This window comes from Pinus tabuliformis, chromosome 9 (genome assembly GCF_031772625.1).
Source record: "Pinus tabuliformis cultivar Carrire ecotype Pingquan chromosome 9, CPIR1, whole genome shotgun sequence".
Classification (NCBI taxonomy): Eukaryota; Viridiplantae; Streptophyta; class Pinopsida; order Pinales; family Pinaceae; genus Pinus; species Pinus tabuliformis.
Genome location: NC_142307.1, coordinates 1,200,273,104 through 1,200,296,625, shown reverse-complemented (window position 1 = coordinate 1,200,296,625; position 23,522 = coordinate 1,200,273,104). Strand labels below are relative to the sequence as shown.

Here is a 23,522-nt window from a genome sequence, read left to right as displayed (position 1 = left end):
AAGAGAACCTACTCCCAGCATAAGCTTGGAGGAGAGTTCCAAGCACAATTCTGATGAGGAATCACAAGAAAATTCAGTTCAAGGTTCAGAAGACTCTGAACACCAATATGAGAATAAAGAAGGAAGCCCTGAGGCAAACCCTGAACATGAAATAGAGGAAAATATTGAAGAAATGACTGAAAAGGTCTCAACTGAAGAGCACATGGAAATTGGTTCCACATAGGTTCAAACAGAAAAGATCCCAGTCATCAATCTGGAATAGGAGTGGGAGAAATTTAATAAAAAGCTCCAAATAGACATTAGTCTTGAAGGGACTTCTAGATTCCAGACTCCACAACACACTCAGCAACTTATAAATCCAATAACAATGCTACAAGAAATTGTAACTACTCATGATATTGAAGTCATCCCGGCACACCCAACTTCATAAATTGTTTTAAAGATTGAGGAAATACCACCACTAGACATATTCTACAGCCCAACACATAAGGCTATACTAAAAAGGCAAAGGAATAAAAGAAAATTGGATGGATTGGTAGCAACAAATCTTGGAATTGAATCAATGGAGGTAGTGTGGAAAGACACCCCCATTGATCCATCAGAAAATATTATGAAACTATCGCAATTTTGAGGCTCCTATGCAACTACAATAATGGATAAGGCAACAAAAGTTTGACTTTTGATTAAAGAAAAAGAAGAAAAGGTTCAACTTCTTGAACAACAAATTGAGCAGGAAAGATAGAGCACCAATAGGCAAGTGGAAATAGAAATGGCAGAACTTCAACAAGATTTTGAGAAAATGATAGTGCAACAACAAATAGACATTGCAGGGAAGAACGCACAAATTCACCGAATGTAGGTTATACTGGATAAATTCAAAGACAAACCTCAAACATATGAATTCATTAAAGAGGCACTTGAATTAAATTCTCTTTTGCCACAACAATATGAAATATTCTATCAAAGAATCTCATTGATCAATCCCTATTGTGAATCAAGTGATAAATTAAACAATCAAGTTATTGATTAGAGATTAGAATATGAAGAGCTAAATAAGAGGATATCAAAATTCATTTCTTGGAAAGAATCTAAAGAAGGTAAAAAGGCCGATCTACCAAAGATCGAGGAATCCCATAAGGACATCTTATTCGCAGATTGGGACATACAGTTAAAAAAAGCAGAAAGGGCAGCAACAAGAGAAACTAGTACAACAAACAACATCATTGAGGTTGTCAATGAAAACCTCCACACTGCCAATCTTATCAAAGAATGCAGGCCAGAATCTCTCCTAGACATTAAAAATTTAGAAGAACAATGGAAAGAAACTACCCAAACAAAGGCATAGGAAATCAAACAACTGTCTAAGCTTGACTGAGAAACCTACTAGCCGTTTCTGGTAAAACCACACAGCCATTGGATGACTCTATGCTGTTTAACCAATTATGCTCAAAAGATGGTGCCACCTCTCACTGATGTTGTATTCACGGGACAATTGAGATCTAGAATTGGCTAGCCTCCCCAGGTTAAGCCAATGATAGACATCTGTGAGCTCAAGGACCGAATGGCTGAATAAGACCATTCAATTTGAAGAAGCTTGTCATCATTTTATTTTTATTTTAGTTTTTATTTCACTTATTCTGAGGAAGGTTCTTTGAAACCTCCTCATATTTTTATGTAATAATATATTTTTGATACATATGTGTATTATTTAAACCCCTCATGCATTTAGAGAAGGGTCCAGAATTTTATCAAAAACACTTTGCAAGAGCTCGCACTTCTGTACTTTTATGATTGTTTTGATGAGATAATTGGAGCAAGATCTTGATTTTCTTATATATTGAAGAATACTCTACTAAATTTGCACTTCTACACTCTTAGAGTATATTTATTTGAAGAGAAGCAGATCAATATTGCTTACCTCATGAGTAGGACGTTTCATATCTAGTACTTTTATCTTTATGATTGTGTCTTGTTTATGAATTAGCAATAATATTTCTTATATTCTATTATGTATGAGATCTGAGTTATAGTTTGACATTAAAGCACTTTTGTACCAATGTTTCAGCTGTAATTCCTTATTGAATACATGATCAATTGATATATGTGATATATTTTCCATAATTATTTTTCCTAACTATTTAGTCAAAATATTTATCATTAATGATTTCTTATCTTATAGAAATTAAATGATCTTTATTACCTTTTTCTTTAAGACATTTTTGTAGATCGCATGATTCGAGTTATTCCCGGATATATGTATATATATATATATATATATATATATATATATATATATATATATATATATATATATATATAGATATATATATCTATATATATATATATATATATCTATATATATATATATATATATATATATATCTATATATATAGGCTAAAATAGATAGATGCATGTGTTTGTTATTTAATTAGATCATTTTAGTTAAATCATTTTCCATTATATCTTATATCAACCCAACATCATCATCATATCAATTCTTGCTAGGAAGCTGGTCCCATTATCCCCACTCAAAGTCACCACACCAAACAAAAAAGGATCTTCTTTCAAGGTCCAAACTGGCTGGTTATCCCCCATGTTGTTGCAATCTAATTACGGGGCTTAAAAAGGAGCGGAAGCTTTAGATCATTAGCTTACCAACAAGTGACCAAGGATGGTCGATCACAGAATCCAAGCTAGGCTCCGAATTTCCATGCGAGCCAAAATTTTGGAGGTATGTTGTAGCCATTACAACATGTCCCCATGATGTCACTAATTTACTCTATTAATGAGTAACAAGGAAGACACTTGTGCACCTACCCTCATCGTCCTACTCACAATATGCATCAAGTGTGGGGTTGGGCATGAAAAGATAGCCAAATAGTCTAAGTGCAGAAGGGCGACTACCTTGTTTATCTGCATGAACTCTTGTCCCAAAAACACCTCATAATCATTTAAAAAAATAATAGTAAGACTCATCCTTCCACTTCATTCCTCTAACCTTCCTAAAACATCCTTAACCATACCAAAGAACTTCATCTAAATCTGTGGTTTTGAAAGAAGTTTGTGTTCTTTCACATATATTTCACTAGGTTAGAATCCTTCATCAAGTCTTATATGTAGATTTCTTCATTTTCTCTTAAAATTTATAATAATAAACACACTTATCTATTGAAAAAGAATATATTTATTATCACTATCCAATGATCTCCTAACCTTCACTTTCATCTCAATAAAAATATATCTATACTACTAGGCTTTTATCTCAGAAGTCACTATCTATCTATCTATCTATATATATATATATATATATATATATATATATATATATATATATAGATAATGTTTTCAAAATTAACATTTTGTTATTTTATCCTATTAATGAGTAACTTTAATAGCCTATAGATATCTGTATAATAGTAATACTTCCCTTTAGACAAAAAATGTACAAATAAACCTCATAGTCTTGAATGATGTCTTTATGGACTATGGATTGGATCTACTTTTGTTTGAGAAATAAATATACTTACTTTGTTTAAGATTCAATATCAAAATATATTGTGAAGAGAAATACAGAGTAAGCTAGGCTATTTAAGGTCACTTTAGGAACACTCTTTGCAGAATGTGTCTATCATTATTCCTTTTAGGTTTTGAATCATCAAGGATTGGAGCCCTTGCAATCTTGACCACTTTGTCAATATGATATGATAACATAGATGAAATATTCTTCTCTCAATGATTTTATTGCTTTTGGGACCCCATCTTTCAATTTATAGTCAATCCTTTTGGCCCATAGGAGGTTGAGATTTCATTCAATTACACTTGCAACTTCCCTAATGAATCATCAATTAATGTTGTACTGGCCTCTTGATAAGAAAGTTTCCATTCTACAACACTTTTTTCTTTTTCTTTTTTAAACTGTAGTGGAACTTTCATGATATCAACAATGCATTGGAATAATTCATTCTTCCTAGAATGAAACCCTCTGCTCAAGTATGGTACATAATTTGATTAGAAATTGTGTATGATGTTGGTATCGAAACTCAAATAATCATCTTACCCACAAATGCTCGAAGTTTCCAAACTGAAAATTATTGAAAGAATAAAATACATAATCATCCTTGCCTCTTTTGGAGATAGTTGATTGCATGTTATTGTATCTTGTGAATTCACATATGTGCATTTGGCCATGAGTTCCTATAGTATTCCACAAACACTGCAAGGTGTGCCACAAGTAACATTAGAACAAGTCAGATTGTTGGCCTATGGCCATTGTCACTTTTTAAATAAAATTTCCTTTCCAGCGACCAAACATTTCTCTTCCACTTAATAAGTGAGAAATAGATCAAAACATTTGATCTACCTCCTTGTTTATTGAGGGAACACCGCCATCTGAAATATTTCTGCTAGGCGATTTTTACCATTGTTGAAATAATATAACAATGCACTTACAAATATTGCCTCTGGTTTCTATGGAAATTGCATCATTCTATCATGCCCCACTCACCATAGCATTTCATTGATCAATTGAAGAAGAAAATTGGTTATCCTCTATTAATAAATATGTTGTATTTTTTTAGATCTAAGACTTTTGTGATCCATAATGTAGATAGATGTCTTTCGGATTAATCACATAATCAAGATTTGGTCTATGTTTCGAATCAACTAATGTGGTCCATCCTCGGGACAAGGTGAAGAACTAATCGATCTTAAGGAATAAATAGTATGGATGCATCATTGCCCAAAATTACCCATTAAATTAGTTAATGAGGTAAGTAGAATATTCTAAATTACTCAGGTAAGTATACTATTATTAATTATTAAAGGTGGATTAAAATAATAAAAATATATTTGGTCAAAACTAGTTGTTAGGAAATAAAAATAGATTATTAAAAATAATAAATGTAAAATAATTAAAATATTATATGTTTATGTTAATTTTAATAATATATATCTATATAAAACTAGCTTATATTAATATTTCAATGAAAGAGGTTAAGGAGTTATACAATCAAAGTTTATAAAACAAGTAAAAAAAAATAAAAAATATAAAAAAATAAAAGTAAATATATATATATATATATATATATATATATATATATATATATATATATATATATATATATATATATATAAGTCAATCAATCAATAAATAAATATATGTTTAATCAGAGGGCTAAACTTAATTTAAATAGATAATATATATAACTAAGGAATAAAAAGTTATATACATAAAATACATATATTAATGGATCTAATAATCATATTGCGCAAAAAGAAAGTTAGGGAAAGACTCCAAGATTTATAAAATTACAAAGCATAAAGGGAAATAAGATAGATATATAAAATGAACAAAAAGAATCACGAGATCAAGATATATATATATATATATATATATATATATATATATATATATATATATATATATATATATATATATATATATATGAAAAAAAATAAAAATATATATAAAAAAACCAGGGAGAAGAGAGAGAGGAATCAAGAAGTGAGAGTTGGAATTCAACTCTTAATTTCCAACCGTCATCCCTATTAAGATTTTTGGCATGCCTTTCAATCTCAATCGCTTCCCTAAGCTTCCTATGGTGGAAATGATCCACCCTGGCAATGACTTTGGAATCTTCAATGCAGACATGGTGTTTTGTTTTTTCTGCATGCTCGGCTAGGGCTGATGAGCGGGATCGACTGTGTCTAATATCTGCAGCATGCTCATGGATTCTCTGCTTAATAGACCTACCCGTTTCCCCAATATAGGGAATACCACAGGAGCAGGGAACAAGGTAGACACCCTTCGTGTCCTTAGGGTCAATAGGGTCTTTTACTGATCCCAAAGAATTCTTAATGGTATGGAGAGGCCTAAATGAGGAAGCGACATTAATATTTCTAAGGATATGCGCAATCCTATCCGTGGCTCCTTGGATATACAGGAGATGAACCTTAGAGACAAGATCTACAAGAGTAGGTTTACCTCTTGGCACTTTGCATGCCTTGTGAAAGGCCTTGAGGTTTTGAGACCTACTATACGCATTATTCCTAAAAACCTCAAGAAGATGAGATTTATCTTGATCTAGGTGGCTATCATCAAAGATTCTTAGGGCCCAGGTAGTAAGAGTGCTGAGAACACCAAATTTTTGAGCTGGAAAGTGATGAGAGTTGGCATGGAGATATTGATCTGTGTGAGTTTTCTTTCAAAACACTTGGTGATAGATGGAATCATCATCCATTTTATAAAGGAGAATGTCAAGGAAGGGTAGGCAACCATTATCTTCCACCTCCATTGTGAACTTGATGGAATATGATTAAGAATTAAGGTGGTTTAGAAATAGATCCAATTTCTCGTGGCCATGAGGCCAGATGACACATGTATCATTAATGAACCTCTTCCACTTTTTAGGGCAAAACTGAGCTGTGGCTAAAGAGTTGGTTTTAAAATCTTCCATAAATAGGTTAGCGATGATAGGGGAGAGAGGGGAACCCATCGCAACACCGCAAGTTTTCTCATAGAAATCACCTTGGAAACTAGAGAAAGTTGAGGTGAGGCAGAGCTCAACTAATTTGGCAGTGTCTTTGTCAGTGATGTGATTGATGATATCGATGGCCTCTTGAATGGGGATTTTGGTGTATAAGGATACAATGTTAAGAATAACCAACAAATCTCCAGGTTCCAACTCGATATCCTTCCACTCTTGAATAAAGGAGGTAAAGTCTTTAAACAAAAGAATCAGTGTGACCTACCAAAGGCTTAATATTTTGAGGTCAGGACTTAGCTAGAAGATAAGTGGGATTGCTTATCATGTTAACAATACGGCTCGAGGGAACCCTAAATTTATGAATCTTCGACATGCCATAAATTCTATGGGTAAGGGGATTGCTCTCAACGAGCCTAGGAGACAAGGGATTAAGCGACAGACTTGACTTGATAGCACATGCTACCTCCTTAGAAATAGATTTAATTTGATTTTTCTTAAGCTTGATGTAACTTCCACTATTAGAAAGATGGTCAATCATTTTGAGGACATAGTTAGACTTATTAAGAATGACGATAGCTCCACCTTTGTCAGCTTTAAGGACAACAATGTTAGGGTTGTCCCTTAGGGACTTAAGAGCAAGAAACTTTGCTTTGATCAGGTTTTTCTTAGGAGGTCTAGCCTTCCTAAGAACAACAACACAATCTTGTCTTATAGTTTCCTTGACATTGTTTGGAAGGTCCTTGATTCCAAATTCGATGTTACAAATAATGTCATCAAGCGGAATCTTCCTCGGGGCCAGGGCAAAATTAAGGCCCTTACTTAGGAGGCTAAAGATAGAGGGATCAAAAGTTTTGCTCGAGATATTAAAAACATTCTTAAAACTTAACATGGAGTTGCTATTATTATTATTAGTAATATTGTTATTATTGTTAAGCAAGGAGTTGTTGTTATGATTATTATTATTATTATTATTATTATTATTAAGCAAGGAGGAAGACAAGATGTTACTGTTATTACTATCATAATTATTCCTATATCTAGCCAGTTTAATAGAATTTTTATTATAATTCCTTTTATTTTTATTATTTAAATGTTGAGACAAAGACAAAGAATTATTATCTTTAATAATAATTTTATTATTCATAATAGTGCTATTTTATTATTGTTATTAGTGATATTATTATTATTAGTATTAGTATTAATAGTGATATTATTATTACCATTATTATTATTAATAGAGATATTATTATTATAATTATCAATAGTGATATTATTATTATTATTAGAAACCACAAGATTATTTAAACCTAAAACTAAAGAGGAACCAAAGGAAATGAACTCGCGGGAAGAAGGGGGGGAAATGGAGCACAAGGGAGAACAAGGGTCAACGATAGGGGAAGAGGGGTTGTGGCCTACGATGGGAGAGGTGAGAGACAATGAGGACGGCAATGAATCAGGGTTGGATGATGGAGGAGATGTTTGGGGATCGTGAGAGGGAGGTGAAGAGGGGAAGTGATAGAGGAACGGATAAGCGGAGGGGGGATCAACGAGCCTGAGGGCAGAGTGCATAGGATCGCTGGGACGAGGATTGGAATTCAATACTCTAACCCTTATTCTGAAGAAATATTATGTTTTAAATTTTTAGTACCATATAATTTCATTTCAAGTTCTCCTACCCTTGTTTTCCTTGTTATAACACCCGAAACATTGCACATACTTGAAGAATACTAGAAATGTTGTAATCATCATATTCTGTGAAACCACATCCCTTTGAGATATTTTGTTAATATGTGTTGTGCATCCTCTACAACCTTGCATAACCACTTAATGGTATCATGTGGATCCATTTTAGATCAGATATACCCCTTCATTGTTGCATATATATGTTGTTTGCACTTTGTATGAGTCCAAACAAGTTAACGGATGTGCATGCATACTTATTTAGACAGTTGAACTAGTCATCGCTATCATTCATTTACACCTGCCATAAATAAACTTGTAACTGTTAGCTCACCACCTAGTACAACCTTTCACAAAAATTACTATCCCCACAGTTACACGGGCATCCCTTGCCAAGTAGTAGCTTGTAACAATAATCGTAAGCCAATTTTTTCCCAAAAACCAATATCTCGACTTGCATACATTCCAATGTGTGTATTGGGAATCCATTCTCTCTATTAATACTTGGTAACTTACTAGGTTGGAAGGTAACTATGGTTTATAGAGTGTGAAACTTTCCCATAACTACACCCAAACGTACCCATGCAACGTGGTTGACCATCCACTTTTAGAGAATGGTGCTACTAGCTCAAGTACTAATATGATATAGCTGATATAACACTGCATCATTCTTCATTTGTATCTCATTATCTACCATTGAGAGTGCAAAACTGACTGTATGCAAATAGAGATTTACTATTGTTTTCTGTCCATAACTAGTAATCCCCATAAGAACATAAACCATCTTTAAAACAATGGAAACGACATAGAGAATATGTATTCATTGTTTTCTAGGCATTTACTGTGAGAATATTATAAAGTAGGAAAAATAACTCATGCACCTAGTTTGTACCAACAAATCAATAAAATTGTGTCTCCTTGACCAAAGCCCTAAAACTTGCATCCATCATATACAACTTCCTCACTTGGATAATATTCCTAAGATGTTTTGAAATTGAAAAAATTAAGAAAGATACAAGCCTTATACTAGACAACGACATGCAATTCCTCATTAATAATTTATAAATTGGGCACCTTTAAACTGTGAGGAACTTCCATATTTCTTATTCTATCATATTTTTGGAAAATATGCCACTCACTACTATACCAAGGGGGGTTTTAATACATTTAAGACAAAATTACCATTTCATCTTAAAATGATCTATTAGCGCTCAAATCTGCCTCAGGCTGAGGAAGGCAAAACTCGAGGCCACATCAAACCACGCTCAGCCTCGTAGCTAGCCCTACGAGGATAGGAGAGGGCTCTCTCCGAGTCTATCTCGGAAAAAGGTCTTCAAAAGGGCTGAGATGACTCAAAATTAATACAGATTTTAGGCTAGTAAAGAGATTGGAAAGTTTGATTTAGATTTTCTAGGTTTTTGTTGGAGAAATGGGAAAAAACAATTTTGGGTCTGGGGATAAGGCCAGATCTTTGCAAAATTCGAGTTGGGGCGAGGAAGGCAGTAGTCTTGATGCCTCTGATCAGGTGTATGGATGGATCAAAATGACAAGGAGCTTAAGAGGGCAAGGGATAACATGGATCCTCTCCAAACTGGTGAAAACATGTAAAACTAAACAAATTTAAAGGCAGAGCACTGTAAACAATGGATTCAACCTCATTTACTCATTCATTTAGTTTCAAAAGAATAAGAAGGGAATGGCATACATTAAACATGAATAAACTTACAATAAACTGAGAGATAACACCATCAAGAACTGAAAGCCACAAGAATCCCAACAGGTGCTGCAAAACCTCTAATCTTTCCTTAGCCAAAATATGAAAAATATGTACAATAGTGTGCCAAAATCTTCCCAAGAGTCCAACCCTTGCTACTAACTGAAAATTTACATAATATAGACCAAGCCAACCCATTCCCTAACCTCTAGGGGTCGAGATACTCCTTCTAGGAGCAGTTTGAACCAATTCTAAACATGGAGCAAGAATCTAGGTGACCAAAACAACCTGCCTCTAAAAAGAAGGAAACTGATTCATTCCATTAAATTTTTGCTATTTTGTGAATGAATCATCTAGAATATGGTAAATAAGTGCCAAGTTTACATCATGTACATCAAATTATATCAATCTGGGTCAAAAATCACATCAAGAGGTGAAACTGGTCATAACTGGCCGAAATTCTGAGCTGGAAAGTGAAAAATTGACCAAAATATGTATGCGTAGCGCCTGTGAGCCATACGCGTAGCGCGACTTTCAACCTGTTTTTGGGGCACTTCTCGGCATCCAAATTGAGCTCATGATAGCTCGTTGGAAAGCCCTGGATGTTGGCTATCCAACCCAAGTGGAATTTCTCAATTTGAAGCTCATTTTCCCCTCCAAAACTTCATTCTCCCAGAAGTACTTCCTGCTGGTGCAAAAGGTGGCAGCAAGGTGGTTTTCATGGTGTTTTTGGGCCTTTTGATCATCCAGAACTTGATGAAATGCTTCGGAAATACCTGAGCATGCACAAATTACCATGAAAAACTAAAAAATATAAAGTTTTCCTCCAGAAAGTGTCCCAATCATAAGCGAGCGCGTCGACGCGCTACTCGTATAGCTGAAAAATCTGTTTTGGGACCAAAAAATTTCAAAATGACAAAAATTTCTCCAAATTTGCTCAAATTCGGAGCGAAGACCCTCCATCATGTATCATGCCCAGCCAATGAAGTCTCAACCAAAATCCGGAGTGGATCAGGTGTTTCACGGCACTTCAGTGTCCTCCTGGTGTATGCAGTTCAGTGGTGCAATCTCTGTCTTGGTTGTATGATGTGTTGTTGTCAGTCATGGTGTTGCTATGTGTATGTTCAGCTTGTTGAAAATGAGAAATGAGACCTTGGTGTCTTTGTCTCCAATTGCCAAATGCGTGCCAAAGGGGAATGAGGGATTGAGAACACCAATAAGTGAGATAGGAATGGGATATGGTGATGGGGGGTAGTTTTTAAGGACAGGAGTGAAATGGAATGACAACATATCAGTGAGTCAAGTGGAATCGAGGACAAATAAACAACCTTTGAATGTTATGGAGATTAGGCTTTTATCAATGGAGGAATGTAGTAGTAAGTAATAGGGTTTGGGATTTCACATGGGAACCAAAAGTATAAAGGGATATGAGGATAATGAATATAGAGAAGGGACAACGATATGATCACATGATAGTGAAAATAGTGATGGAATACAAAGAAAAGGTTGACAAATGGCAAGAATTTAGCACCAACACAATCTTCAAACTTTATGCATAACCCTAGGAGCAGATTTGGTATAAGGTAGGGTTTGATGTTCACCATATCAAACACTTGTTTTCTTCACATTCGAAAAACCATAAAAAATCCACGAATCATTGTGCAGGCATAAATAACTTACTTGCAGACAAATGAAGTGGTTTGATGAGAATTTGGGTGATGAACTGTTGTTTTCCAGCCTTGGGGCTATATGCGTAGCGCGCACTTTTATATGCGTAGCGCGCCACATAGTGCATTTTGCAGGAGGCTTTTGGAGGCCTTCCCGGTGTCCAAATTAGGCGTGTGATAGCTCGTTGGAAAGCTATTAGAGTATAATTTCCAACCCAAGTGGAATTGTTCAATTTGGAGTTCATTTACCCTGTCAGAAATCAAATCTCCCAACACTACGTCTAGTAGGTGCATCAATTCTCCTATGGAAACGGTATTCTTGACATTTCTCCAAAACCATTATACCTGTGTATGAAGTGAAGGATGTTTTTCTTCCTTGGCATGTTTTTAATAAAAACCTCTCTCAGTTTTCCAAAATTAATATTTTATTGCTCTGAAACACCATTTGTGTGAAACCTATCCCGATGTGTGAAACAAGGGATTTTGTCGAAATGAAGCGAAATGAAGGGATAAGGGGCTTCTAAATTCTTGGGGAAATTTTTGGAAGTAGGGAGGGATGTTAGGAAGTAGGGGAAAGTGGAATCTTAGAGATCGAGTGAGGGGAAGGGGTCCAAAAGGGCAAAACACAGGCCTAGCCTAGAAAATTGCCAAGTTGTGGCAAGAAACTAGGGTTTGTGGAAAAATGAGGAATTTGGGGAATCTCAGTGATGGGAAGTGTTTAATAAGGTACATTAATGATAGGGGAAGGTGTATGAACATCAGGATACAAATTTTTTCGATGATTTGACCATCCAAGAGAAATTACCTCCAAAACCCTAGGAGAGGGAAATGGACCTTACCAAGGCACAACTGAAGCATGAATAAGCTGTAAAATGACCCAATGGAACTTGACATGATGATGAAAACCCTCTGAATGATGATACTCTCAGCTGAATGATGACATGGACTACCATTTGGACAACTTTGAAAAGAGTGAAAACAAACCCTAGACCTAATGCCTAGTGACCAAATTTTTCTTGAAGACTCTTTGAAATGACAAAATTTGACCTTGACACCTTAAAATCACTTTGTAAGAGCATGTTTGATCACTGGAGGAAGGCTGCAAAGATTGACACTAACATTGGCTCCAATGGGGATGGTAGCTCCTTGGAGGTGCCAAGAACGGCAGATCTTTGGGAGAGCAGACCAGTGCCTTCATCCATTGGGCGATGGAACCATTATTTTGGACGGATAACACAAAACGTTTGACACATTTATTGAATGAAAACTTGACTGAAAACTAACTCAAACTTGACTCAAATCGACTCGATGGAAAACTGAAATAACTTGAAAAAACTGACTCAACAGACCAAACACAAATGACTCATGACTGACTTAAAACAAGACTTTACAAAGCTTTTGGAAAAATGGCAGCAATCCATCAAGATTTGGAATCATGATGACAACCACCTGCATACTAATGAAATATGTACAATCATGTATAATTGGCTTTCCAATGTAACCAATCAAGCAGATGGCTTCTTGACTGATTTCCCTGATCAGATCTGCTGGTCAACAATACAAACTGATAACTGGGCATCCAAAAACATAGCTAACCATGATCTCCTTCATCATTGAACACTGCAATAATCACTTTCACTGCTGACTGTAACAAATCTGCCATTTGATGCTGAAAACATGAAGATTTACCTCCTATTGAAGAAACAAGTCTTTCTCTTCTGATTCTGATCTGTCTTTATCATGTACGTCAGTAAAAGTATGCTCCTAGGCTTCAAAAAACTCTGAACAGGTAGATGAGCAGATCTCCTCTTGTAAAAACATTTCAACACATGAAACATATGAAGAATCTGAAAGGTAATCATGTATGCTATGATCTTCTGTAGTCTGACAATATGGTAGGTCATCTTCATATGATATCACAACCAAATTATCAAGTTCCTTATTACATTCTTCAATCATAAGGAAAACAACTTCAGCTGATTCTTGAAGTGAAAAAATGACATTTCTATCATCTACCATAAATTCATCCAAAGGAACTGTTTCACTTACTTGAATGAAGATCTCATCTTGCTTTTCATGAACTGACTGAATTACCTCCTCATGCAGGCTTTGTTCTGATGGCATGAGAACATTTGGATCAAAAACTCTGTCTATGATCTCAACAACAAAACTCTTCTTTTCAGGATTTAGCACAAGGTATGCTTGGTCATCACAATCTGAATCTAGAACTGAAGTAGCTGTCCTAACATTATCACATTCTGCAATCTGCATGCTATCTTCTTTTGTGGGAAGATCTGAAACAAGCTCTTCTCTTTCATCAATTTCAGCCATATAGCAAATTTCAACCTGCTGATCTATTTCATGCAATTCCTGTTGACTGTCAAGATGCGAAATTGTTTCATTTTCCACCGTCCTAAGATCTTGGTCCTGCTGCAAATTTTCATGATCGTCTCTATGCTGCTGAAATGGATTTTCATACAGGGCTTTCATGATCTCATCATCCATGAAATTATCATCTTCATAATATTTCTCAAGGCTTTCAATAAAAGTAGAAGCATATTTGCAACAGTCATGAACTAATTTTAATGATGGGTAAGATACTTGATATCTTTCAATGAACAAGGCATGAAAATCCTTTAAACAGTAAATACAGGCCAACGGCAAATTTTCATACCAAGATTGGGCTTCACCTTCCAGAGTGGCCAAGAATATCTTCATCAAGCAATCTTCAGGAAAATCTACCTTCAACTTGCGAATATGCATATGGAATCTAACTAGATTTAAAGCGGCATCCTTCTTACCATCATCATTAAATGTAGGCAGATTCCTTGACTAATCTACCTTGGGCATCTTATTTGGAAAACCTGGAATGTGGTCTCGGCTCATGGGAGCATATCTTCTTGTGATTCGGTCCATCTTGAAAATCTCACAGCTACTGATCTCCCTGCAGTGAAGTCACCATGAAGCATCGATTTCTGGATTTGTTCAGTGAATGAAGTCACCAGGTGAATGATTTCAGCCTTCTTATGTCTGATCGTTGTTCACCATCAACCATCAGATCTGAACTTGATACACGTACTGGGGAAATTCGCAAATCAAGGGGCACATTCACAAGCTAAACCGGAGATTGACTGAAGCAGCTTTTATCTACTATGCACTCGTAGAGAAAGAGCAGTTCGAACGCTACCTGGCGTGACTTCAGACTCCGTCTATAGCAAATGATAGTAATAAGAAAATTTCTCCCCAGTATGGTCGCCACTATGTTAGCGCTCAAATCTGCCTCAAGTTGAGGAAGGCAAAAGTCGAGGCCACATCAAACCACGCTCAACCTCGTAGCTAGCCCTACGAGGACAGGGGAGGGCTCTCTCCAAGTCTATCTCGGCAAAAGGTCTTCAAAAGGGCTGAGATGACTCAAAATTAATACGGATTTTAGGCTAGTAAAGAGATTGGAAAGCTTGATTTAGATTTTTTGGGTTTTTGTTGGAGAAATGGGAAAAAACAATTTTGGGTCCTGGGATAAGGCCAGATCTTTGCAAAATTCGAGTTGGGGCGAGGAAGGCAGTAGTCTTGATGCCTTTGATCAGGTGTATGGATGGATCGAACGACAAGGAGCTGAAGAGGGCAAGGGAGAACATGGATCCTCTCCAAACTGGTGAAAACATGTAAAACTAAACAAATTTAAAGGCAGAGTAATGTAAACAATGGATTCAACCTCATTTACTCATTCATTTAGTTTCAGAAGCATAAGAAGGGAATGGCATACATTAAACATGAATAAACTTACAATAAATTGAGAGATAACACCATCAAGAACTGAAAGCCACAAGAATCCCAACAGGTGCTGCAAAACCTCTGATCTTTCCTTAGCCAAAATATGAAAAATATGTACAATAGTGTGCCAAAATCTTCCCAAGAGTCCAACCCTTGCTACTGACTGAAAATTTACATAATATAGACCAAGCCAACCCATTCCCTAACCTCTAGGGGTCGAGCTCCTCCTTCTAGGAGCAGTTTGAACCAATTCTAAACATGGAGCAAGAATCTAGGTGACCAAAACAACCTGCCTCTAAAAAGAAGGAAACTGATTCATTACATTAAATTTTTTCTATTTTGTGAATGAATCATCTAGAATATGGTAAATAAGTGCCAAGTTTAAATCATGTACATCAAATTATATCAAGTTGTGTCAAAAATCACATCAAGAGGTGAAACTGGTCATAACTGGCCGAAATTCTGAGTTGGAAAGTGAAAAATTGACCAAAATCTGTATGCGTAGTGCCCCTGAGCCATACGCGTAGCGCGAATTTCAACCTGTTTTTGGGGCACTTCCTGGCATCCAAATTGAGCTCATGATAGCTTGTTGGAAAGCCCTGGATGTTGGCTATCCAACACAAGTGGAAGTTCTCAATTTGAAGCTCATTTTCCCCTCCAAAAATTCATTCTCTCAGAAGTACTTCTTGCTTGTGCAAAAGGTGGCAGCAAGGTGGTTTTCATGGTGTTTTTGGCCCTTTTGATCATCCAGAACTTGATGAAATGCTTCGGAAATACTTGAGCATGCATAAATTACAATGAAAAACCCAAAAATATAAAGTTTTCCTCCAGCAAGTGTCCCAATCATAAGCGAGCACGTCGACGTGCTACTTGTATAGCTGAAAAATCTGTTTTGGGACCAAAAAATTTCAAAATGACAAAAATTTCTCCGAATTTGCTCAAATTCGGAGCGAAGACCCTCCATCATGTATCATGCCTAGCCAGTGAAGCCTCGGCCAAAATCCGGAGTGGATCAGGTGTTTCACGGTGCTTCAGTGTCCTCCTGGTGTATGCAGTTCAATGGTACAATCTCTGTCTTGGTTGTATGATGTGTTGTTGTCAGTCATGGTGTTGCAATATGTATGTTAAGCTTGTTGAAAATGAGAAATGAGAGCTTGGTGTCTTTGTCTCCAATCGCCAAATGCGTGCCAAAGGGGAATGAGGGATTGAGAACACCTATAAGTGAGATAGGAATGGGATATGGTGATGGGGGGTAGTTTTTAAGGACAGGAGTGAAATGAAATGGCAACATATCAGTGAGTCAAGTGGAATCAAGGACAAAGAAACAGCCTTTGAATGTTATGGAGATTAGGCTTTTATCAATGGAGGAATGTAGTAGTAAGTAATAGGGTTTGGGATTTCACATGGGAACCAAAAGTATAAAGGGATATGAGGATAATGAATATGGGGAAGGGACAATGATATGATCACATGATAGTGACAGCAGTGATGCAATACAAAGAAAAGGTTGACAAATGGCAAGAATTTAGCACCAACACAATATTCAAACTTTATGCATAACCCTAGGAGCAGATTTGGTATAAGGTAGGGTTTGATGTTCACCATATCAAACACTTGTTTTCTTCACATTCGAAACACCATAACAAATCCACGAATCACTGAGCAGGCATAAATAACTTACTTGCAGACAAATGAAGTGGTTTGATGAGAATTTGGGTGATGAACTGTTGTTTTCCAGCCTTGGGGCTATATGCGTAGCGTGCCACATAGTGCATTGTGCAGGAGGATTTTGGAGGCCTTCCTGGTGTCCAAATTAGGTTTGTGATAGCTCATTAGAAAGATCTTGGAGTGTTCTTTCTAAACCAAGTGGAATTGTTAAATTTGGAGTTCATTTACACTGTCAGAAATCAAATCTCCCAACACTACGTCTAGCAGGTGCATCAATTCTCCTGAGGGAACGGTATTCTTGACATTTCTCCAAAACCATTATACTTGTGTAAAAAGTGAATGAGGTTTTTCTTCCTTGGCATGTTTTGAACCAAAACCTCTCTTAGTTTTCCAAAATTCATCTTTTATGGCTCTGAAACATCATTTGAGTGAAACCTATCCCGATGTGTGAAACAAGGGATTTTGTCGAAATGAAGCGAAATGAACGGGATAAGGGGCTTGTAAATTCTTGGGAAAATATTTGGAAGTAGGGAGTGATGTTAGGAAGTAGGGAAAAGTGGAATATCAGAGATCGAGTGAGGGGAAGGGGTCCAAAATGGAAAAACACAGGCCTAGCCTAGAAAATTGCCAAGTTGTGGCAAGAAACTAGGGTTTGTGGAAAAATGAGGAATTTGGGGAATCTCAGTGATGGGAAGTGTTTAATAAGGTACATTAATGATAGGGGAAGGTGTATGAACATCAGGATACAAATTTTTTCGATGATTTGACCATCCAAGAGAAATTACCTCCACAACCCTAGGAGAGGGAAATGGACCTTACCAAGGCACAACTGAAGCATGAATAAGCTGTAAAATGACCCAATGGAACTTGACATGATGATGAAAACCCTCTAAATGATGATACACTCAGATGAATGATGACATGGACTGCCATTTGGACAATTTTGAAAAGAGTGAAAACAAACCCTAGACAAGATTTTGCTTGAAGACTCTTTGAAATGACAAAATTTGACCTTGACACCTTAAAATCACTTTGTAAGAGCATGTTTGATCACTGGAGGAAGGCTGCAAAGACTGACACTAACATGATCAAATTGCCTCCACTATTTACCTTTTAATTATTTTAAATTAAAAATCGTTCGTAGACCCTTTCCGGCTTGACTAATTAGAGTTCCATAGAATATCGTGTTTGGAGCGTGAGATTTAGCCTAAGTTGAAAAATGGTATGGATTCATCATTATCATGAGGGCTAGTGGGCATGTGCACAAGGAGAAGAACAAGGTTTCCCATGGCTAGGCTCAGCCCATGGTTCTAAGAGTCAGTGCACTTCTAAAGAAGAAACTTGTTGTGTCCCCATTGTGACCCTTAGGATGGTTCGATGTTTTTCTCTTTTATGTCTAAGTGAGTTTGTGCCCTATGGAAGGGTCCCCACAGTCGGTTACCTTTCAGCACCACCACAGGACCGTGGGTGTCACACTGGAGATTAATGGAACCAGGATCTCACTAGTGGAATCCATGTCCCTAACCCTACGTAGGGAAAGGGTTAAGGAACTAACGAAGGCCACTTATTTGACCATGGAGAGTGCTTGAACCACCAATACTTTAGATTCTGAGGTGTGTTATGATGAAGATACCCTACTACTCTATAGTTCTCTAGAGAGGTTAGAACATGGGTCTGATCATTCGGGGGTTAAGGAATTATGGAGCATGCATTTCTAATCGAACATAGGACCGTGCAGTTTCCCTTTTGGCAAACTAGGTAAGAAACAAAATCATTTCTCATTGGGACCTACTTCTCTAGAGGTTTATGTGGTAGGATGCTATGGTGGCTCGCCACTTATTCTACAAAATATCATGTTGCTCATCTCGTGATGGAACTAGCAGAGGTGGGGGACTTTGGATGTTATTCCCAAGGATGAAGATGAGACATAGAAAGCAAGGATTAAGACCATCATTTTGAGTGGCCACCATTCACATTCACATCATGTATGTTTTTGTGTTGGGGTTTTTTCACTTTACATAATATGAACTTCCTTATGCTTAGATCGCAGGTTCGATTGGAAATTATAATTGTGAACACTTGTTCCTAGCCTCATCTCATGTTGATTACTATTGAACCATATCATGTCTGGAATGTGTCGACATTTTCTTTCTCCATACATGTTTTCTATTTTTCACTCATAATTGCACTTTGGTCATAGTTATCCATTTTTTCTATTTTGGGGTTGTTTTTTGGGAGATTTTATAGGTTAAATTGGTTGGATTGTGTCGATCTAGGTTTATTGGGTTAGAAGCTAGTATTTGAGCTATGTTCTTCCTTCTTGTGAAATTACTTTGTTTAGGGTGCTTGTGGTCTTATGATTTTGTGTTTCATTCAAGTGTTATAAATTGTCCAGTGGTTTAGAGCCCTTGGGTACTCAATGTTTGGTATTATTTTCCCAAATTTTAGAACCCTTTGATCTCTTAGGGCAATTGGCTCATGTAGTTTGAGATTTGTGCCCAAAATTCATAGGGATCTATGTTTTCTAAGGAATTTAGGGTCTTCAGACTTTAGTGTCATCCTAAAAGTTGAAGGATTTTTGGCACTATAGAACCTTGGGATTTCAAGATTTGGACCTTCCATGGAAACCACTTAAAAGGACGTTTTGGTATTTTAGAGCACATGTTGTATTGAGATTTTTTGTTTTATTCAAAACAATCAAAGGTCCCTTCAGTAGCTTTGGAGTTTGAAATTTCTTTTATCATCTGAGTACTTTCATCCCCCTCATATTTGTCCTTTTTGGTCTAAGAAAATATCATCTTGATCACCGTAGCACTTGGGTTATCAATATTTGATGTGTTTACGTTAAAAACTTTCAACAAATTGAAGGGTTTGATCACCAACACGTGTGTACTACTAATTTGTTTCTTGTATTGAATCAAAAAGGTTTGCAGATCTTAATAACTAGTGTTATCTAATCCTCCTATACTTGGGTTTAATGATTTCTGATTATCAGAGCCCTAGAATCTCTCATTGTTGACCTTTATTTTTGTTTTACAAACTAGAAATTTCCCCAAAAGGTGCAAAGAAACGTCGATAGGTATGTTAAACTAGAAAACTTGTATGACGAACACATTTGTAGACATGTATGCCATATGTTTTACATTTTGAATTTTCATATTATGGTGTGAAACATTAATTACAAGATGAAATATTGTAGTCTCAAAAAACTCGAAAAAATATTTTTTCATTGTGAACATACATTTAATAAGTAGAAATATTAAAAAGATTTTTGAATAATTTATTAAATGAAATATCTTTGCATTAGGGATCAAATCAATTTGATGAGTAACACCTGTAGATTGAGGTAGTGCATGTGGTATTTCGGTTGGCTTATGTATGAAAATTCAACTTAATTGTAGCTAACAACTAAACCATAGTTAATGAATTCAAACACTATAAAAATTACCTTGGGTATTTATTATTGGCTTCATTTAGCTGTTACCTATGATGTAACAATGCAATTTATTTTTGGGTTTTAATGGCTCATAATGTCTAATATAAAACTCATGATGAGGTTGATATGGGTCTTTTATGGCCATATAAGACTAACATGCCTTGCACAATCTGATGCTTTTTAAGGCATTTATTGATTGGCCATTCTTCAGCATTAAAAATCTTTTGAAATATAACAAATGCACAATAAAAATAGAACAATTATGTTGTTGTCACTGAGAGGGGTTTTTGGTACAACATGATTATGTTCTATTTTCATGGTGTTTATTTTATGTGCATATGATATAACAATTATGGTTAACAAAGTGGTATCCACTATGCCTACATTTTTAGTTGTTCAAGATTTTCCTTGAACTCAATTTATTACAATTGAAGAGTTATAGTCATTTTAATAGTACAGTGGTATCAAACATCTCTTGCTTGCTATCAACAACTGGCGTTGGATGATTTGAAGGTTTACTATGTTTGAAGCAAATTTAAATACCTTTGCATTATGGATATTATGTTGTGTCCTATCATAGATATTTCTATGTGAAATAATTTGTCACATGTCTTGGAAGTGTCATTGAAATATTCTTCAATGAATTTCAGGTTCCTGAATAACATGGAATTGGCTTATGCAACAATGGACCTTGTTATTACACGAGCTGGTGTAATGACGTGTAGTGAGCTTCTAACCACAGCAAAAGGTTATGTACTGGTAATGTCATTCCTAATCACTATGTATACTCTGTAATTTTCCTTGATTTACCGATGTGGAATGTTATAATTTTTTGTTTGTTGGATTGTCTATGAAAGTTAAATTAGTTTTTCTCATCTTTTGTTATAGTAAATTATAGTGGTCATTAAAGTTCTTATGAAGTGAAAAATATTTTTTATCATCTTTGTTTCTATTCTCTTCATATTTTCTTGCAAGTAACAATATACATGCTTTTCTATAACAGACGGCTTCATTTTACTTTGAATTGAAAGATAACAAACAAATTATTTCATTTTTACAAACACTGAGTAACCACTCAAAGTTGTCATGTAATAAGGCTCTTAGCTAATTCTCAGTGCTTACCTTTGTTTAGCGAGGAACAAAAATGAATTAAACAATCTCAATTTGTATTTATTTGTCTGTATTATCTACTATTTAATGGAGCGAGGCTCATTAGAAGATTTAATACTTTTAAATATTGAGTTTTCATATCGCTGGAGAAATTAATATCAAAGGGTAGCCATAGAGGATATATATGTTATCAACAAAACTAGAATAAACATATCAGAAAATTGACTTGAACACAAAAATATATAGAATTATACCATTTTGGTTTTAGAAGTTCCTCTACACCCATTTATAATAAATTTCTTGAATTTAAAGTGTGTAGCTAAGGAATATGATTTTGGTCTTAGTCAAGATTTAAGGAAATAATTGATTGTCATCATGACATCCACATTAGGCATGAGGATGATTAAAGTTTAATGAAGGTTTTTCTGCTAGAAACTCAAGATGGTGTTAATTTTGATTAAGAATGAGCTTTGGATATTTGTGCAAGGGGCCGAGCCAAATAATTTTAGAGTGATAAGGACTAGACGAAGTGTTAAATTTCCATGAAACTCTGCAACTACTAGATGAATAACTGAAAACTGAAACTAGTTTACTTCCACCAATATGCAGAATCTCTTAACAATTCAACAATGGAATAAACACACACAAATAAAGAACACAGTCACACAAATTACACAATTTTTCTTGGGAAACCCAATTAGGAAAACCCCATCTTTATTTGTTGTAGTATTTTATTGATAGAGTTTGAACAATCTGTTCTCTTATAGGGAAATTTATCACACTGATAACAATATAGTCCTCATGCTATACTAGCTAGACCTACCCTACAAACACACTTGATCCAACTCCTATTCCTTGCGGCTTGCCTCACCATATTTCCTTGCGATGATCTCCACAAGTTGGCCTAAATTATTTACACATAGGTCTCCACTTCCTAGATTGAATTCTTTGCACAAAGACCTCCCATTCTCTAGTGCAAAGGGCCTCCTATTCTTTAGGACACAACCCCTAACTCCTAGCTCAAGTTTACACAAGAAAGCCTATTCCTTGTTTACCAAATGTTAGCTACTTGCAAATGTGTAAAATAGGGATGCATAATACTAGGTCGAACATACCAAGAGAAATGTAGTCATGGGTGACTACAAAAGCTAATGTAGAATCCTTCCATCTACAAGTTTGAACAATTTTGGCAATCCAAAAATTAGCGATCTTTGACTCATAAAATTTATCCAGCAAAATATTGGTAGATTTTACATCCCTGTGAATAATTTCAGGTAAGAAATCATGATGAAGATATGCTAATTCATGAGTTTCTCCCAATGAAATATTGTACTGTGTTGGCCAATCCAAATCCATGCCACTTCTCTTTAATGTCTTATCCTCATTATTTTCATGTAAAGCATCAAATAAGTTTTCGTTTGGCATGCATTCATAGACCAATAGATTTGAATTACAATTTGACAAATAACAATAAAGTTTCACTATAATTTATGCCAAATTGTCCCCAAAATATCCACTTCTGCCTTTATCAATATGTCTAATCCATTTTTCATATTTTTATTGATGTTCATTGTCCATATTCGCTTTACTGCTACAGTTTCATTGTTCTGCAACGTGACACAATACACCTTGCTTGCTCCACCACTTCCTATGACATTGTCTTTATCTAATAGAGCTTTGCAAATCTCTTCTACAAAGAAGCTTAAATTCTGAAAAGATTTAAAGGTCCAAGAAGAATTATCCCTTCCATCAAGTCAAGTTGATTTTGACAATATCTTCACTAAAACTGTGTCAATTCAATCACAAGTAATAACATTGTTGGAAAAAATACTAAGAAGGGGGGGGGGGTGAACCAGTATTTTCAAATCATTAAAATTTTCAATTTCATTTCCTGATTTTTGTACGCGACTTTACAGAAGAGAACCCGCATGTGTATGCAATTGTTCCTAAGACAATTAGCTTATATCTAGTAAACTTAATTTTTAGTTAA

At 35.5% G+C, this 23,522-nt stretch overlaps 2 pseudogenes; both read left to right on the top strand.

The window, feature by feature from the left end:
- Window positions 1–19,013, top strand: part of LOC149152844 (uncharacterized protein At1g01500-like) — a 55,936-nt pseudogene extending 36,923 nt beyond the window's left edge.
- Window positions 1–23,522, top strand: part of LOC149152843 (vacuolar cation/proton exchanger 1a-like) — a 198,678-nt pseudogene that overhangs the window by 82,046 nt on the left and 93,110 nt on the right.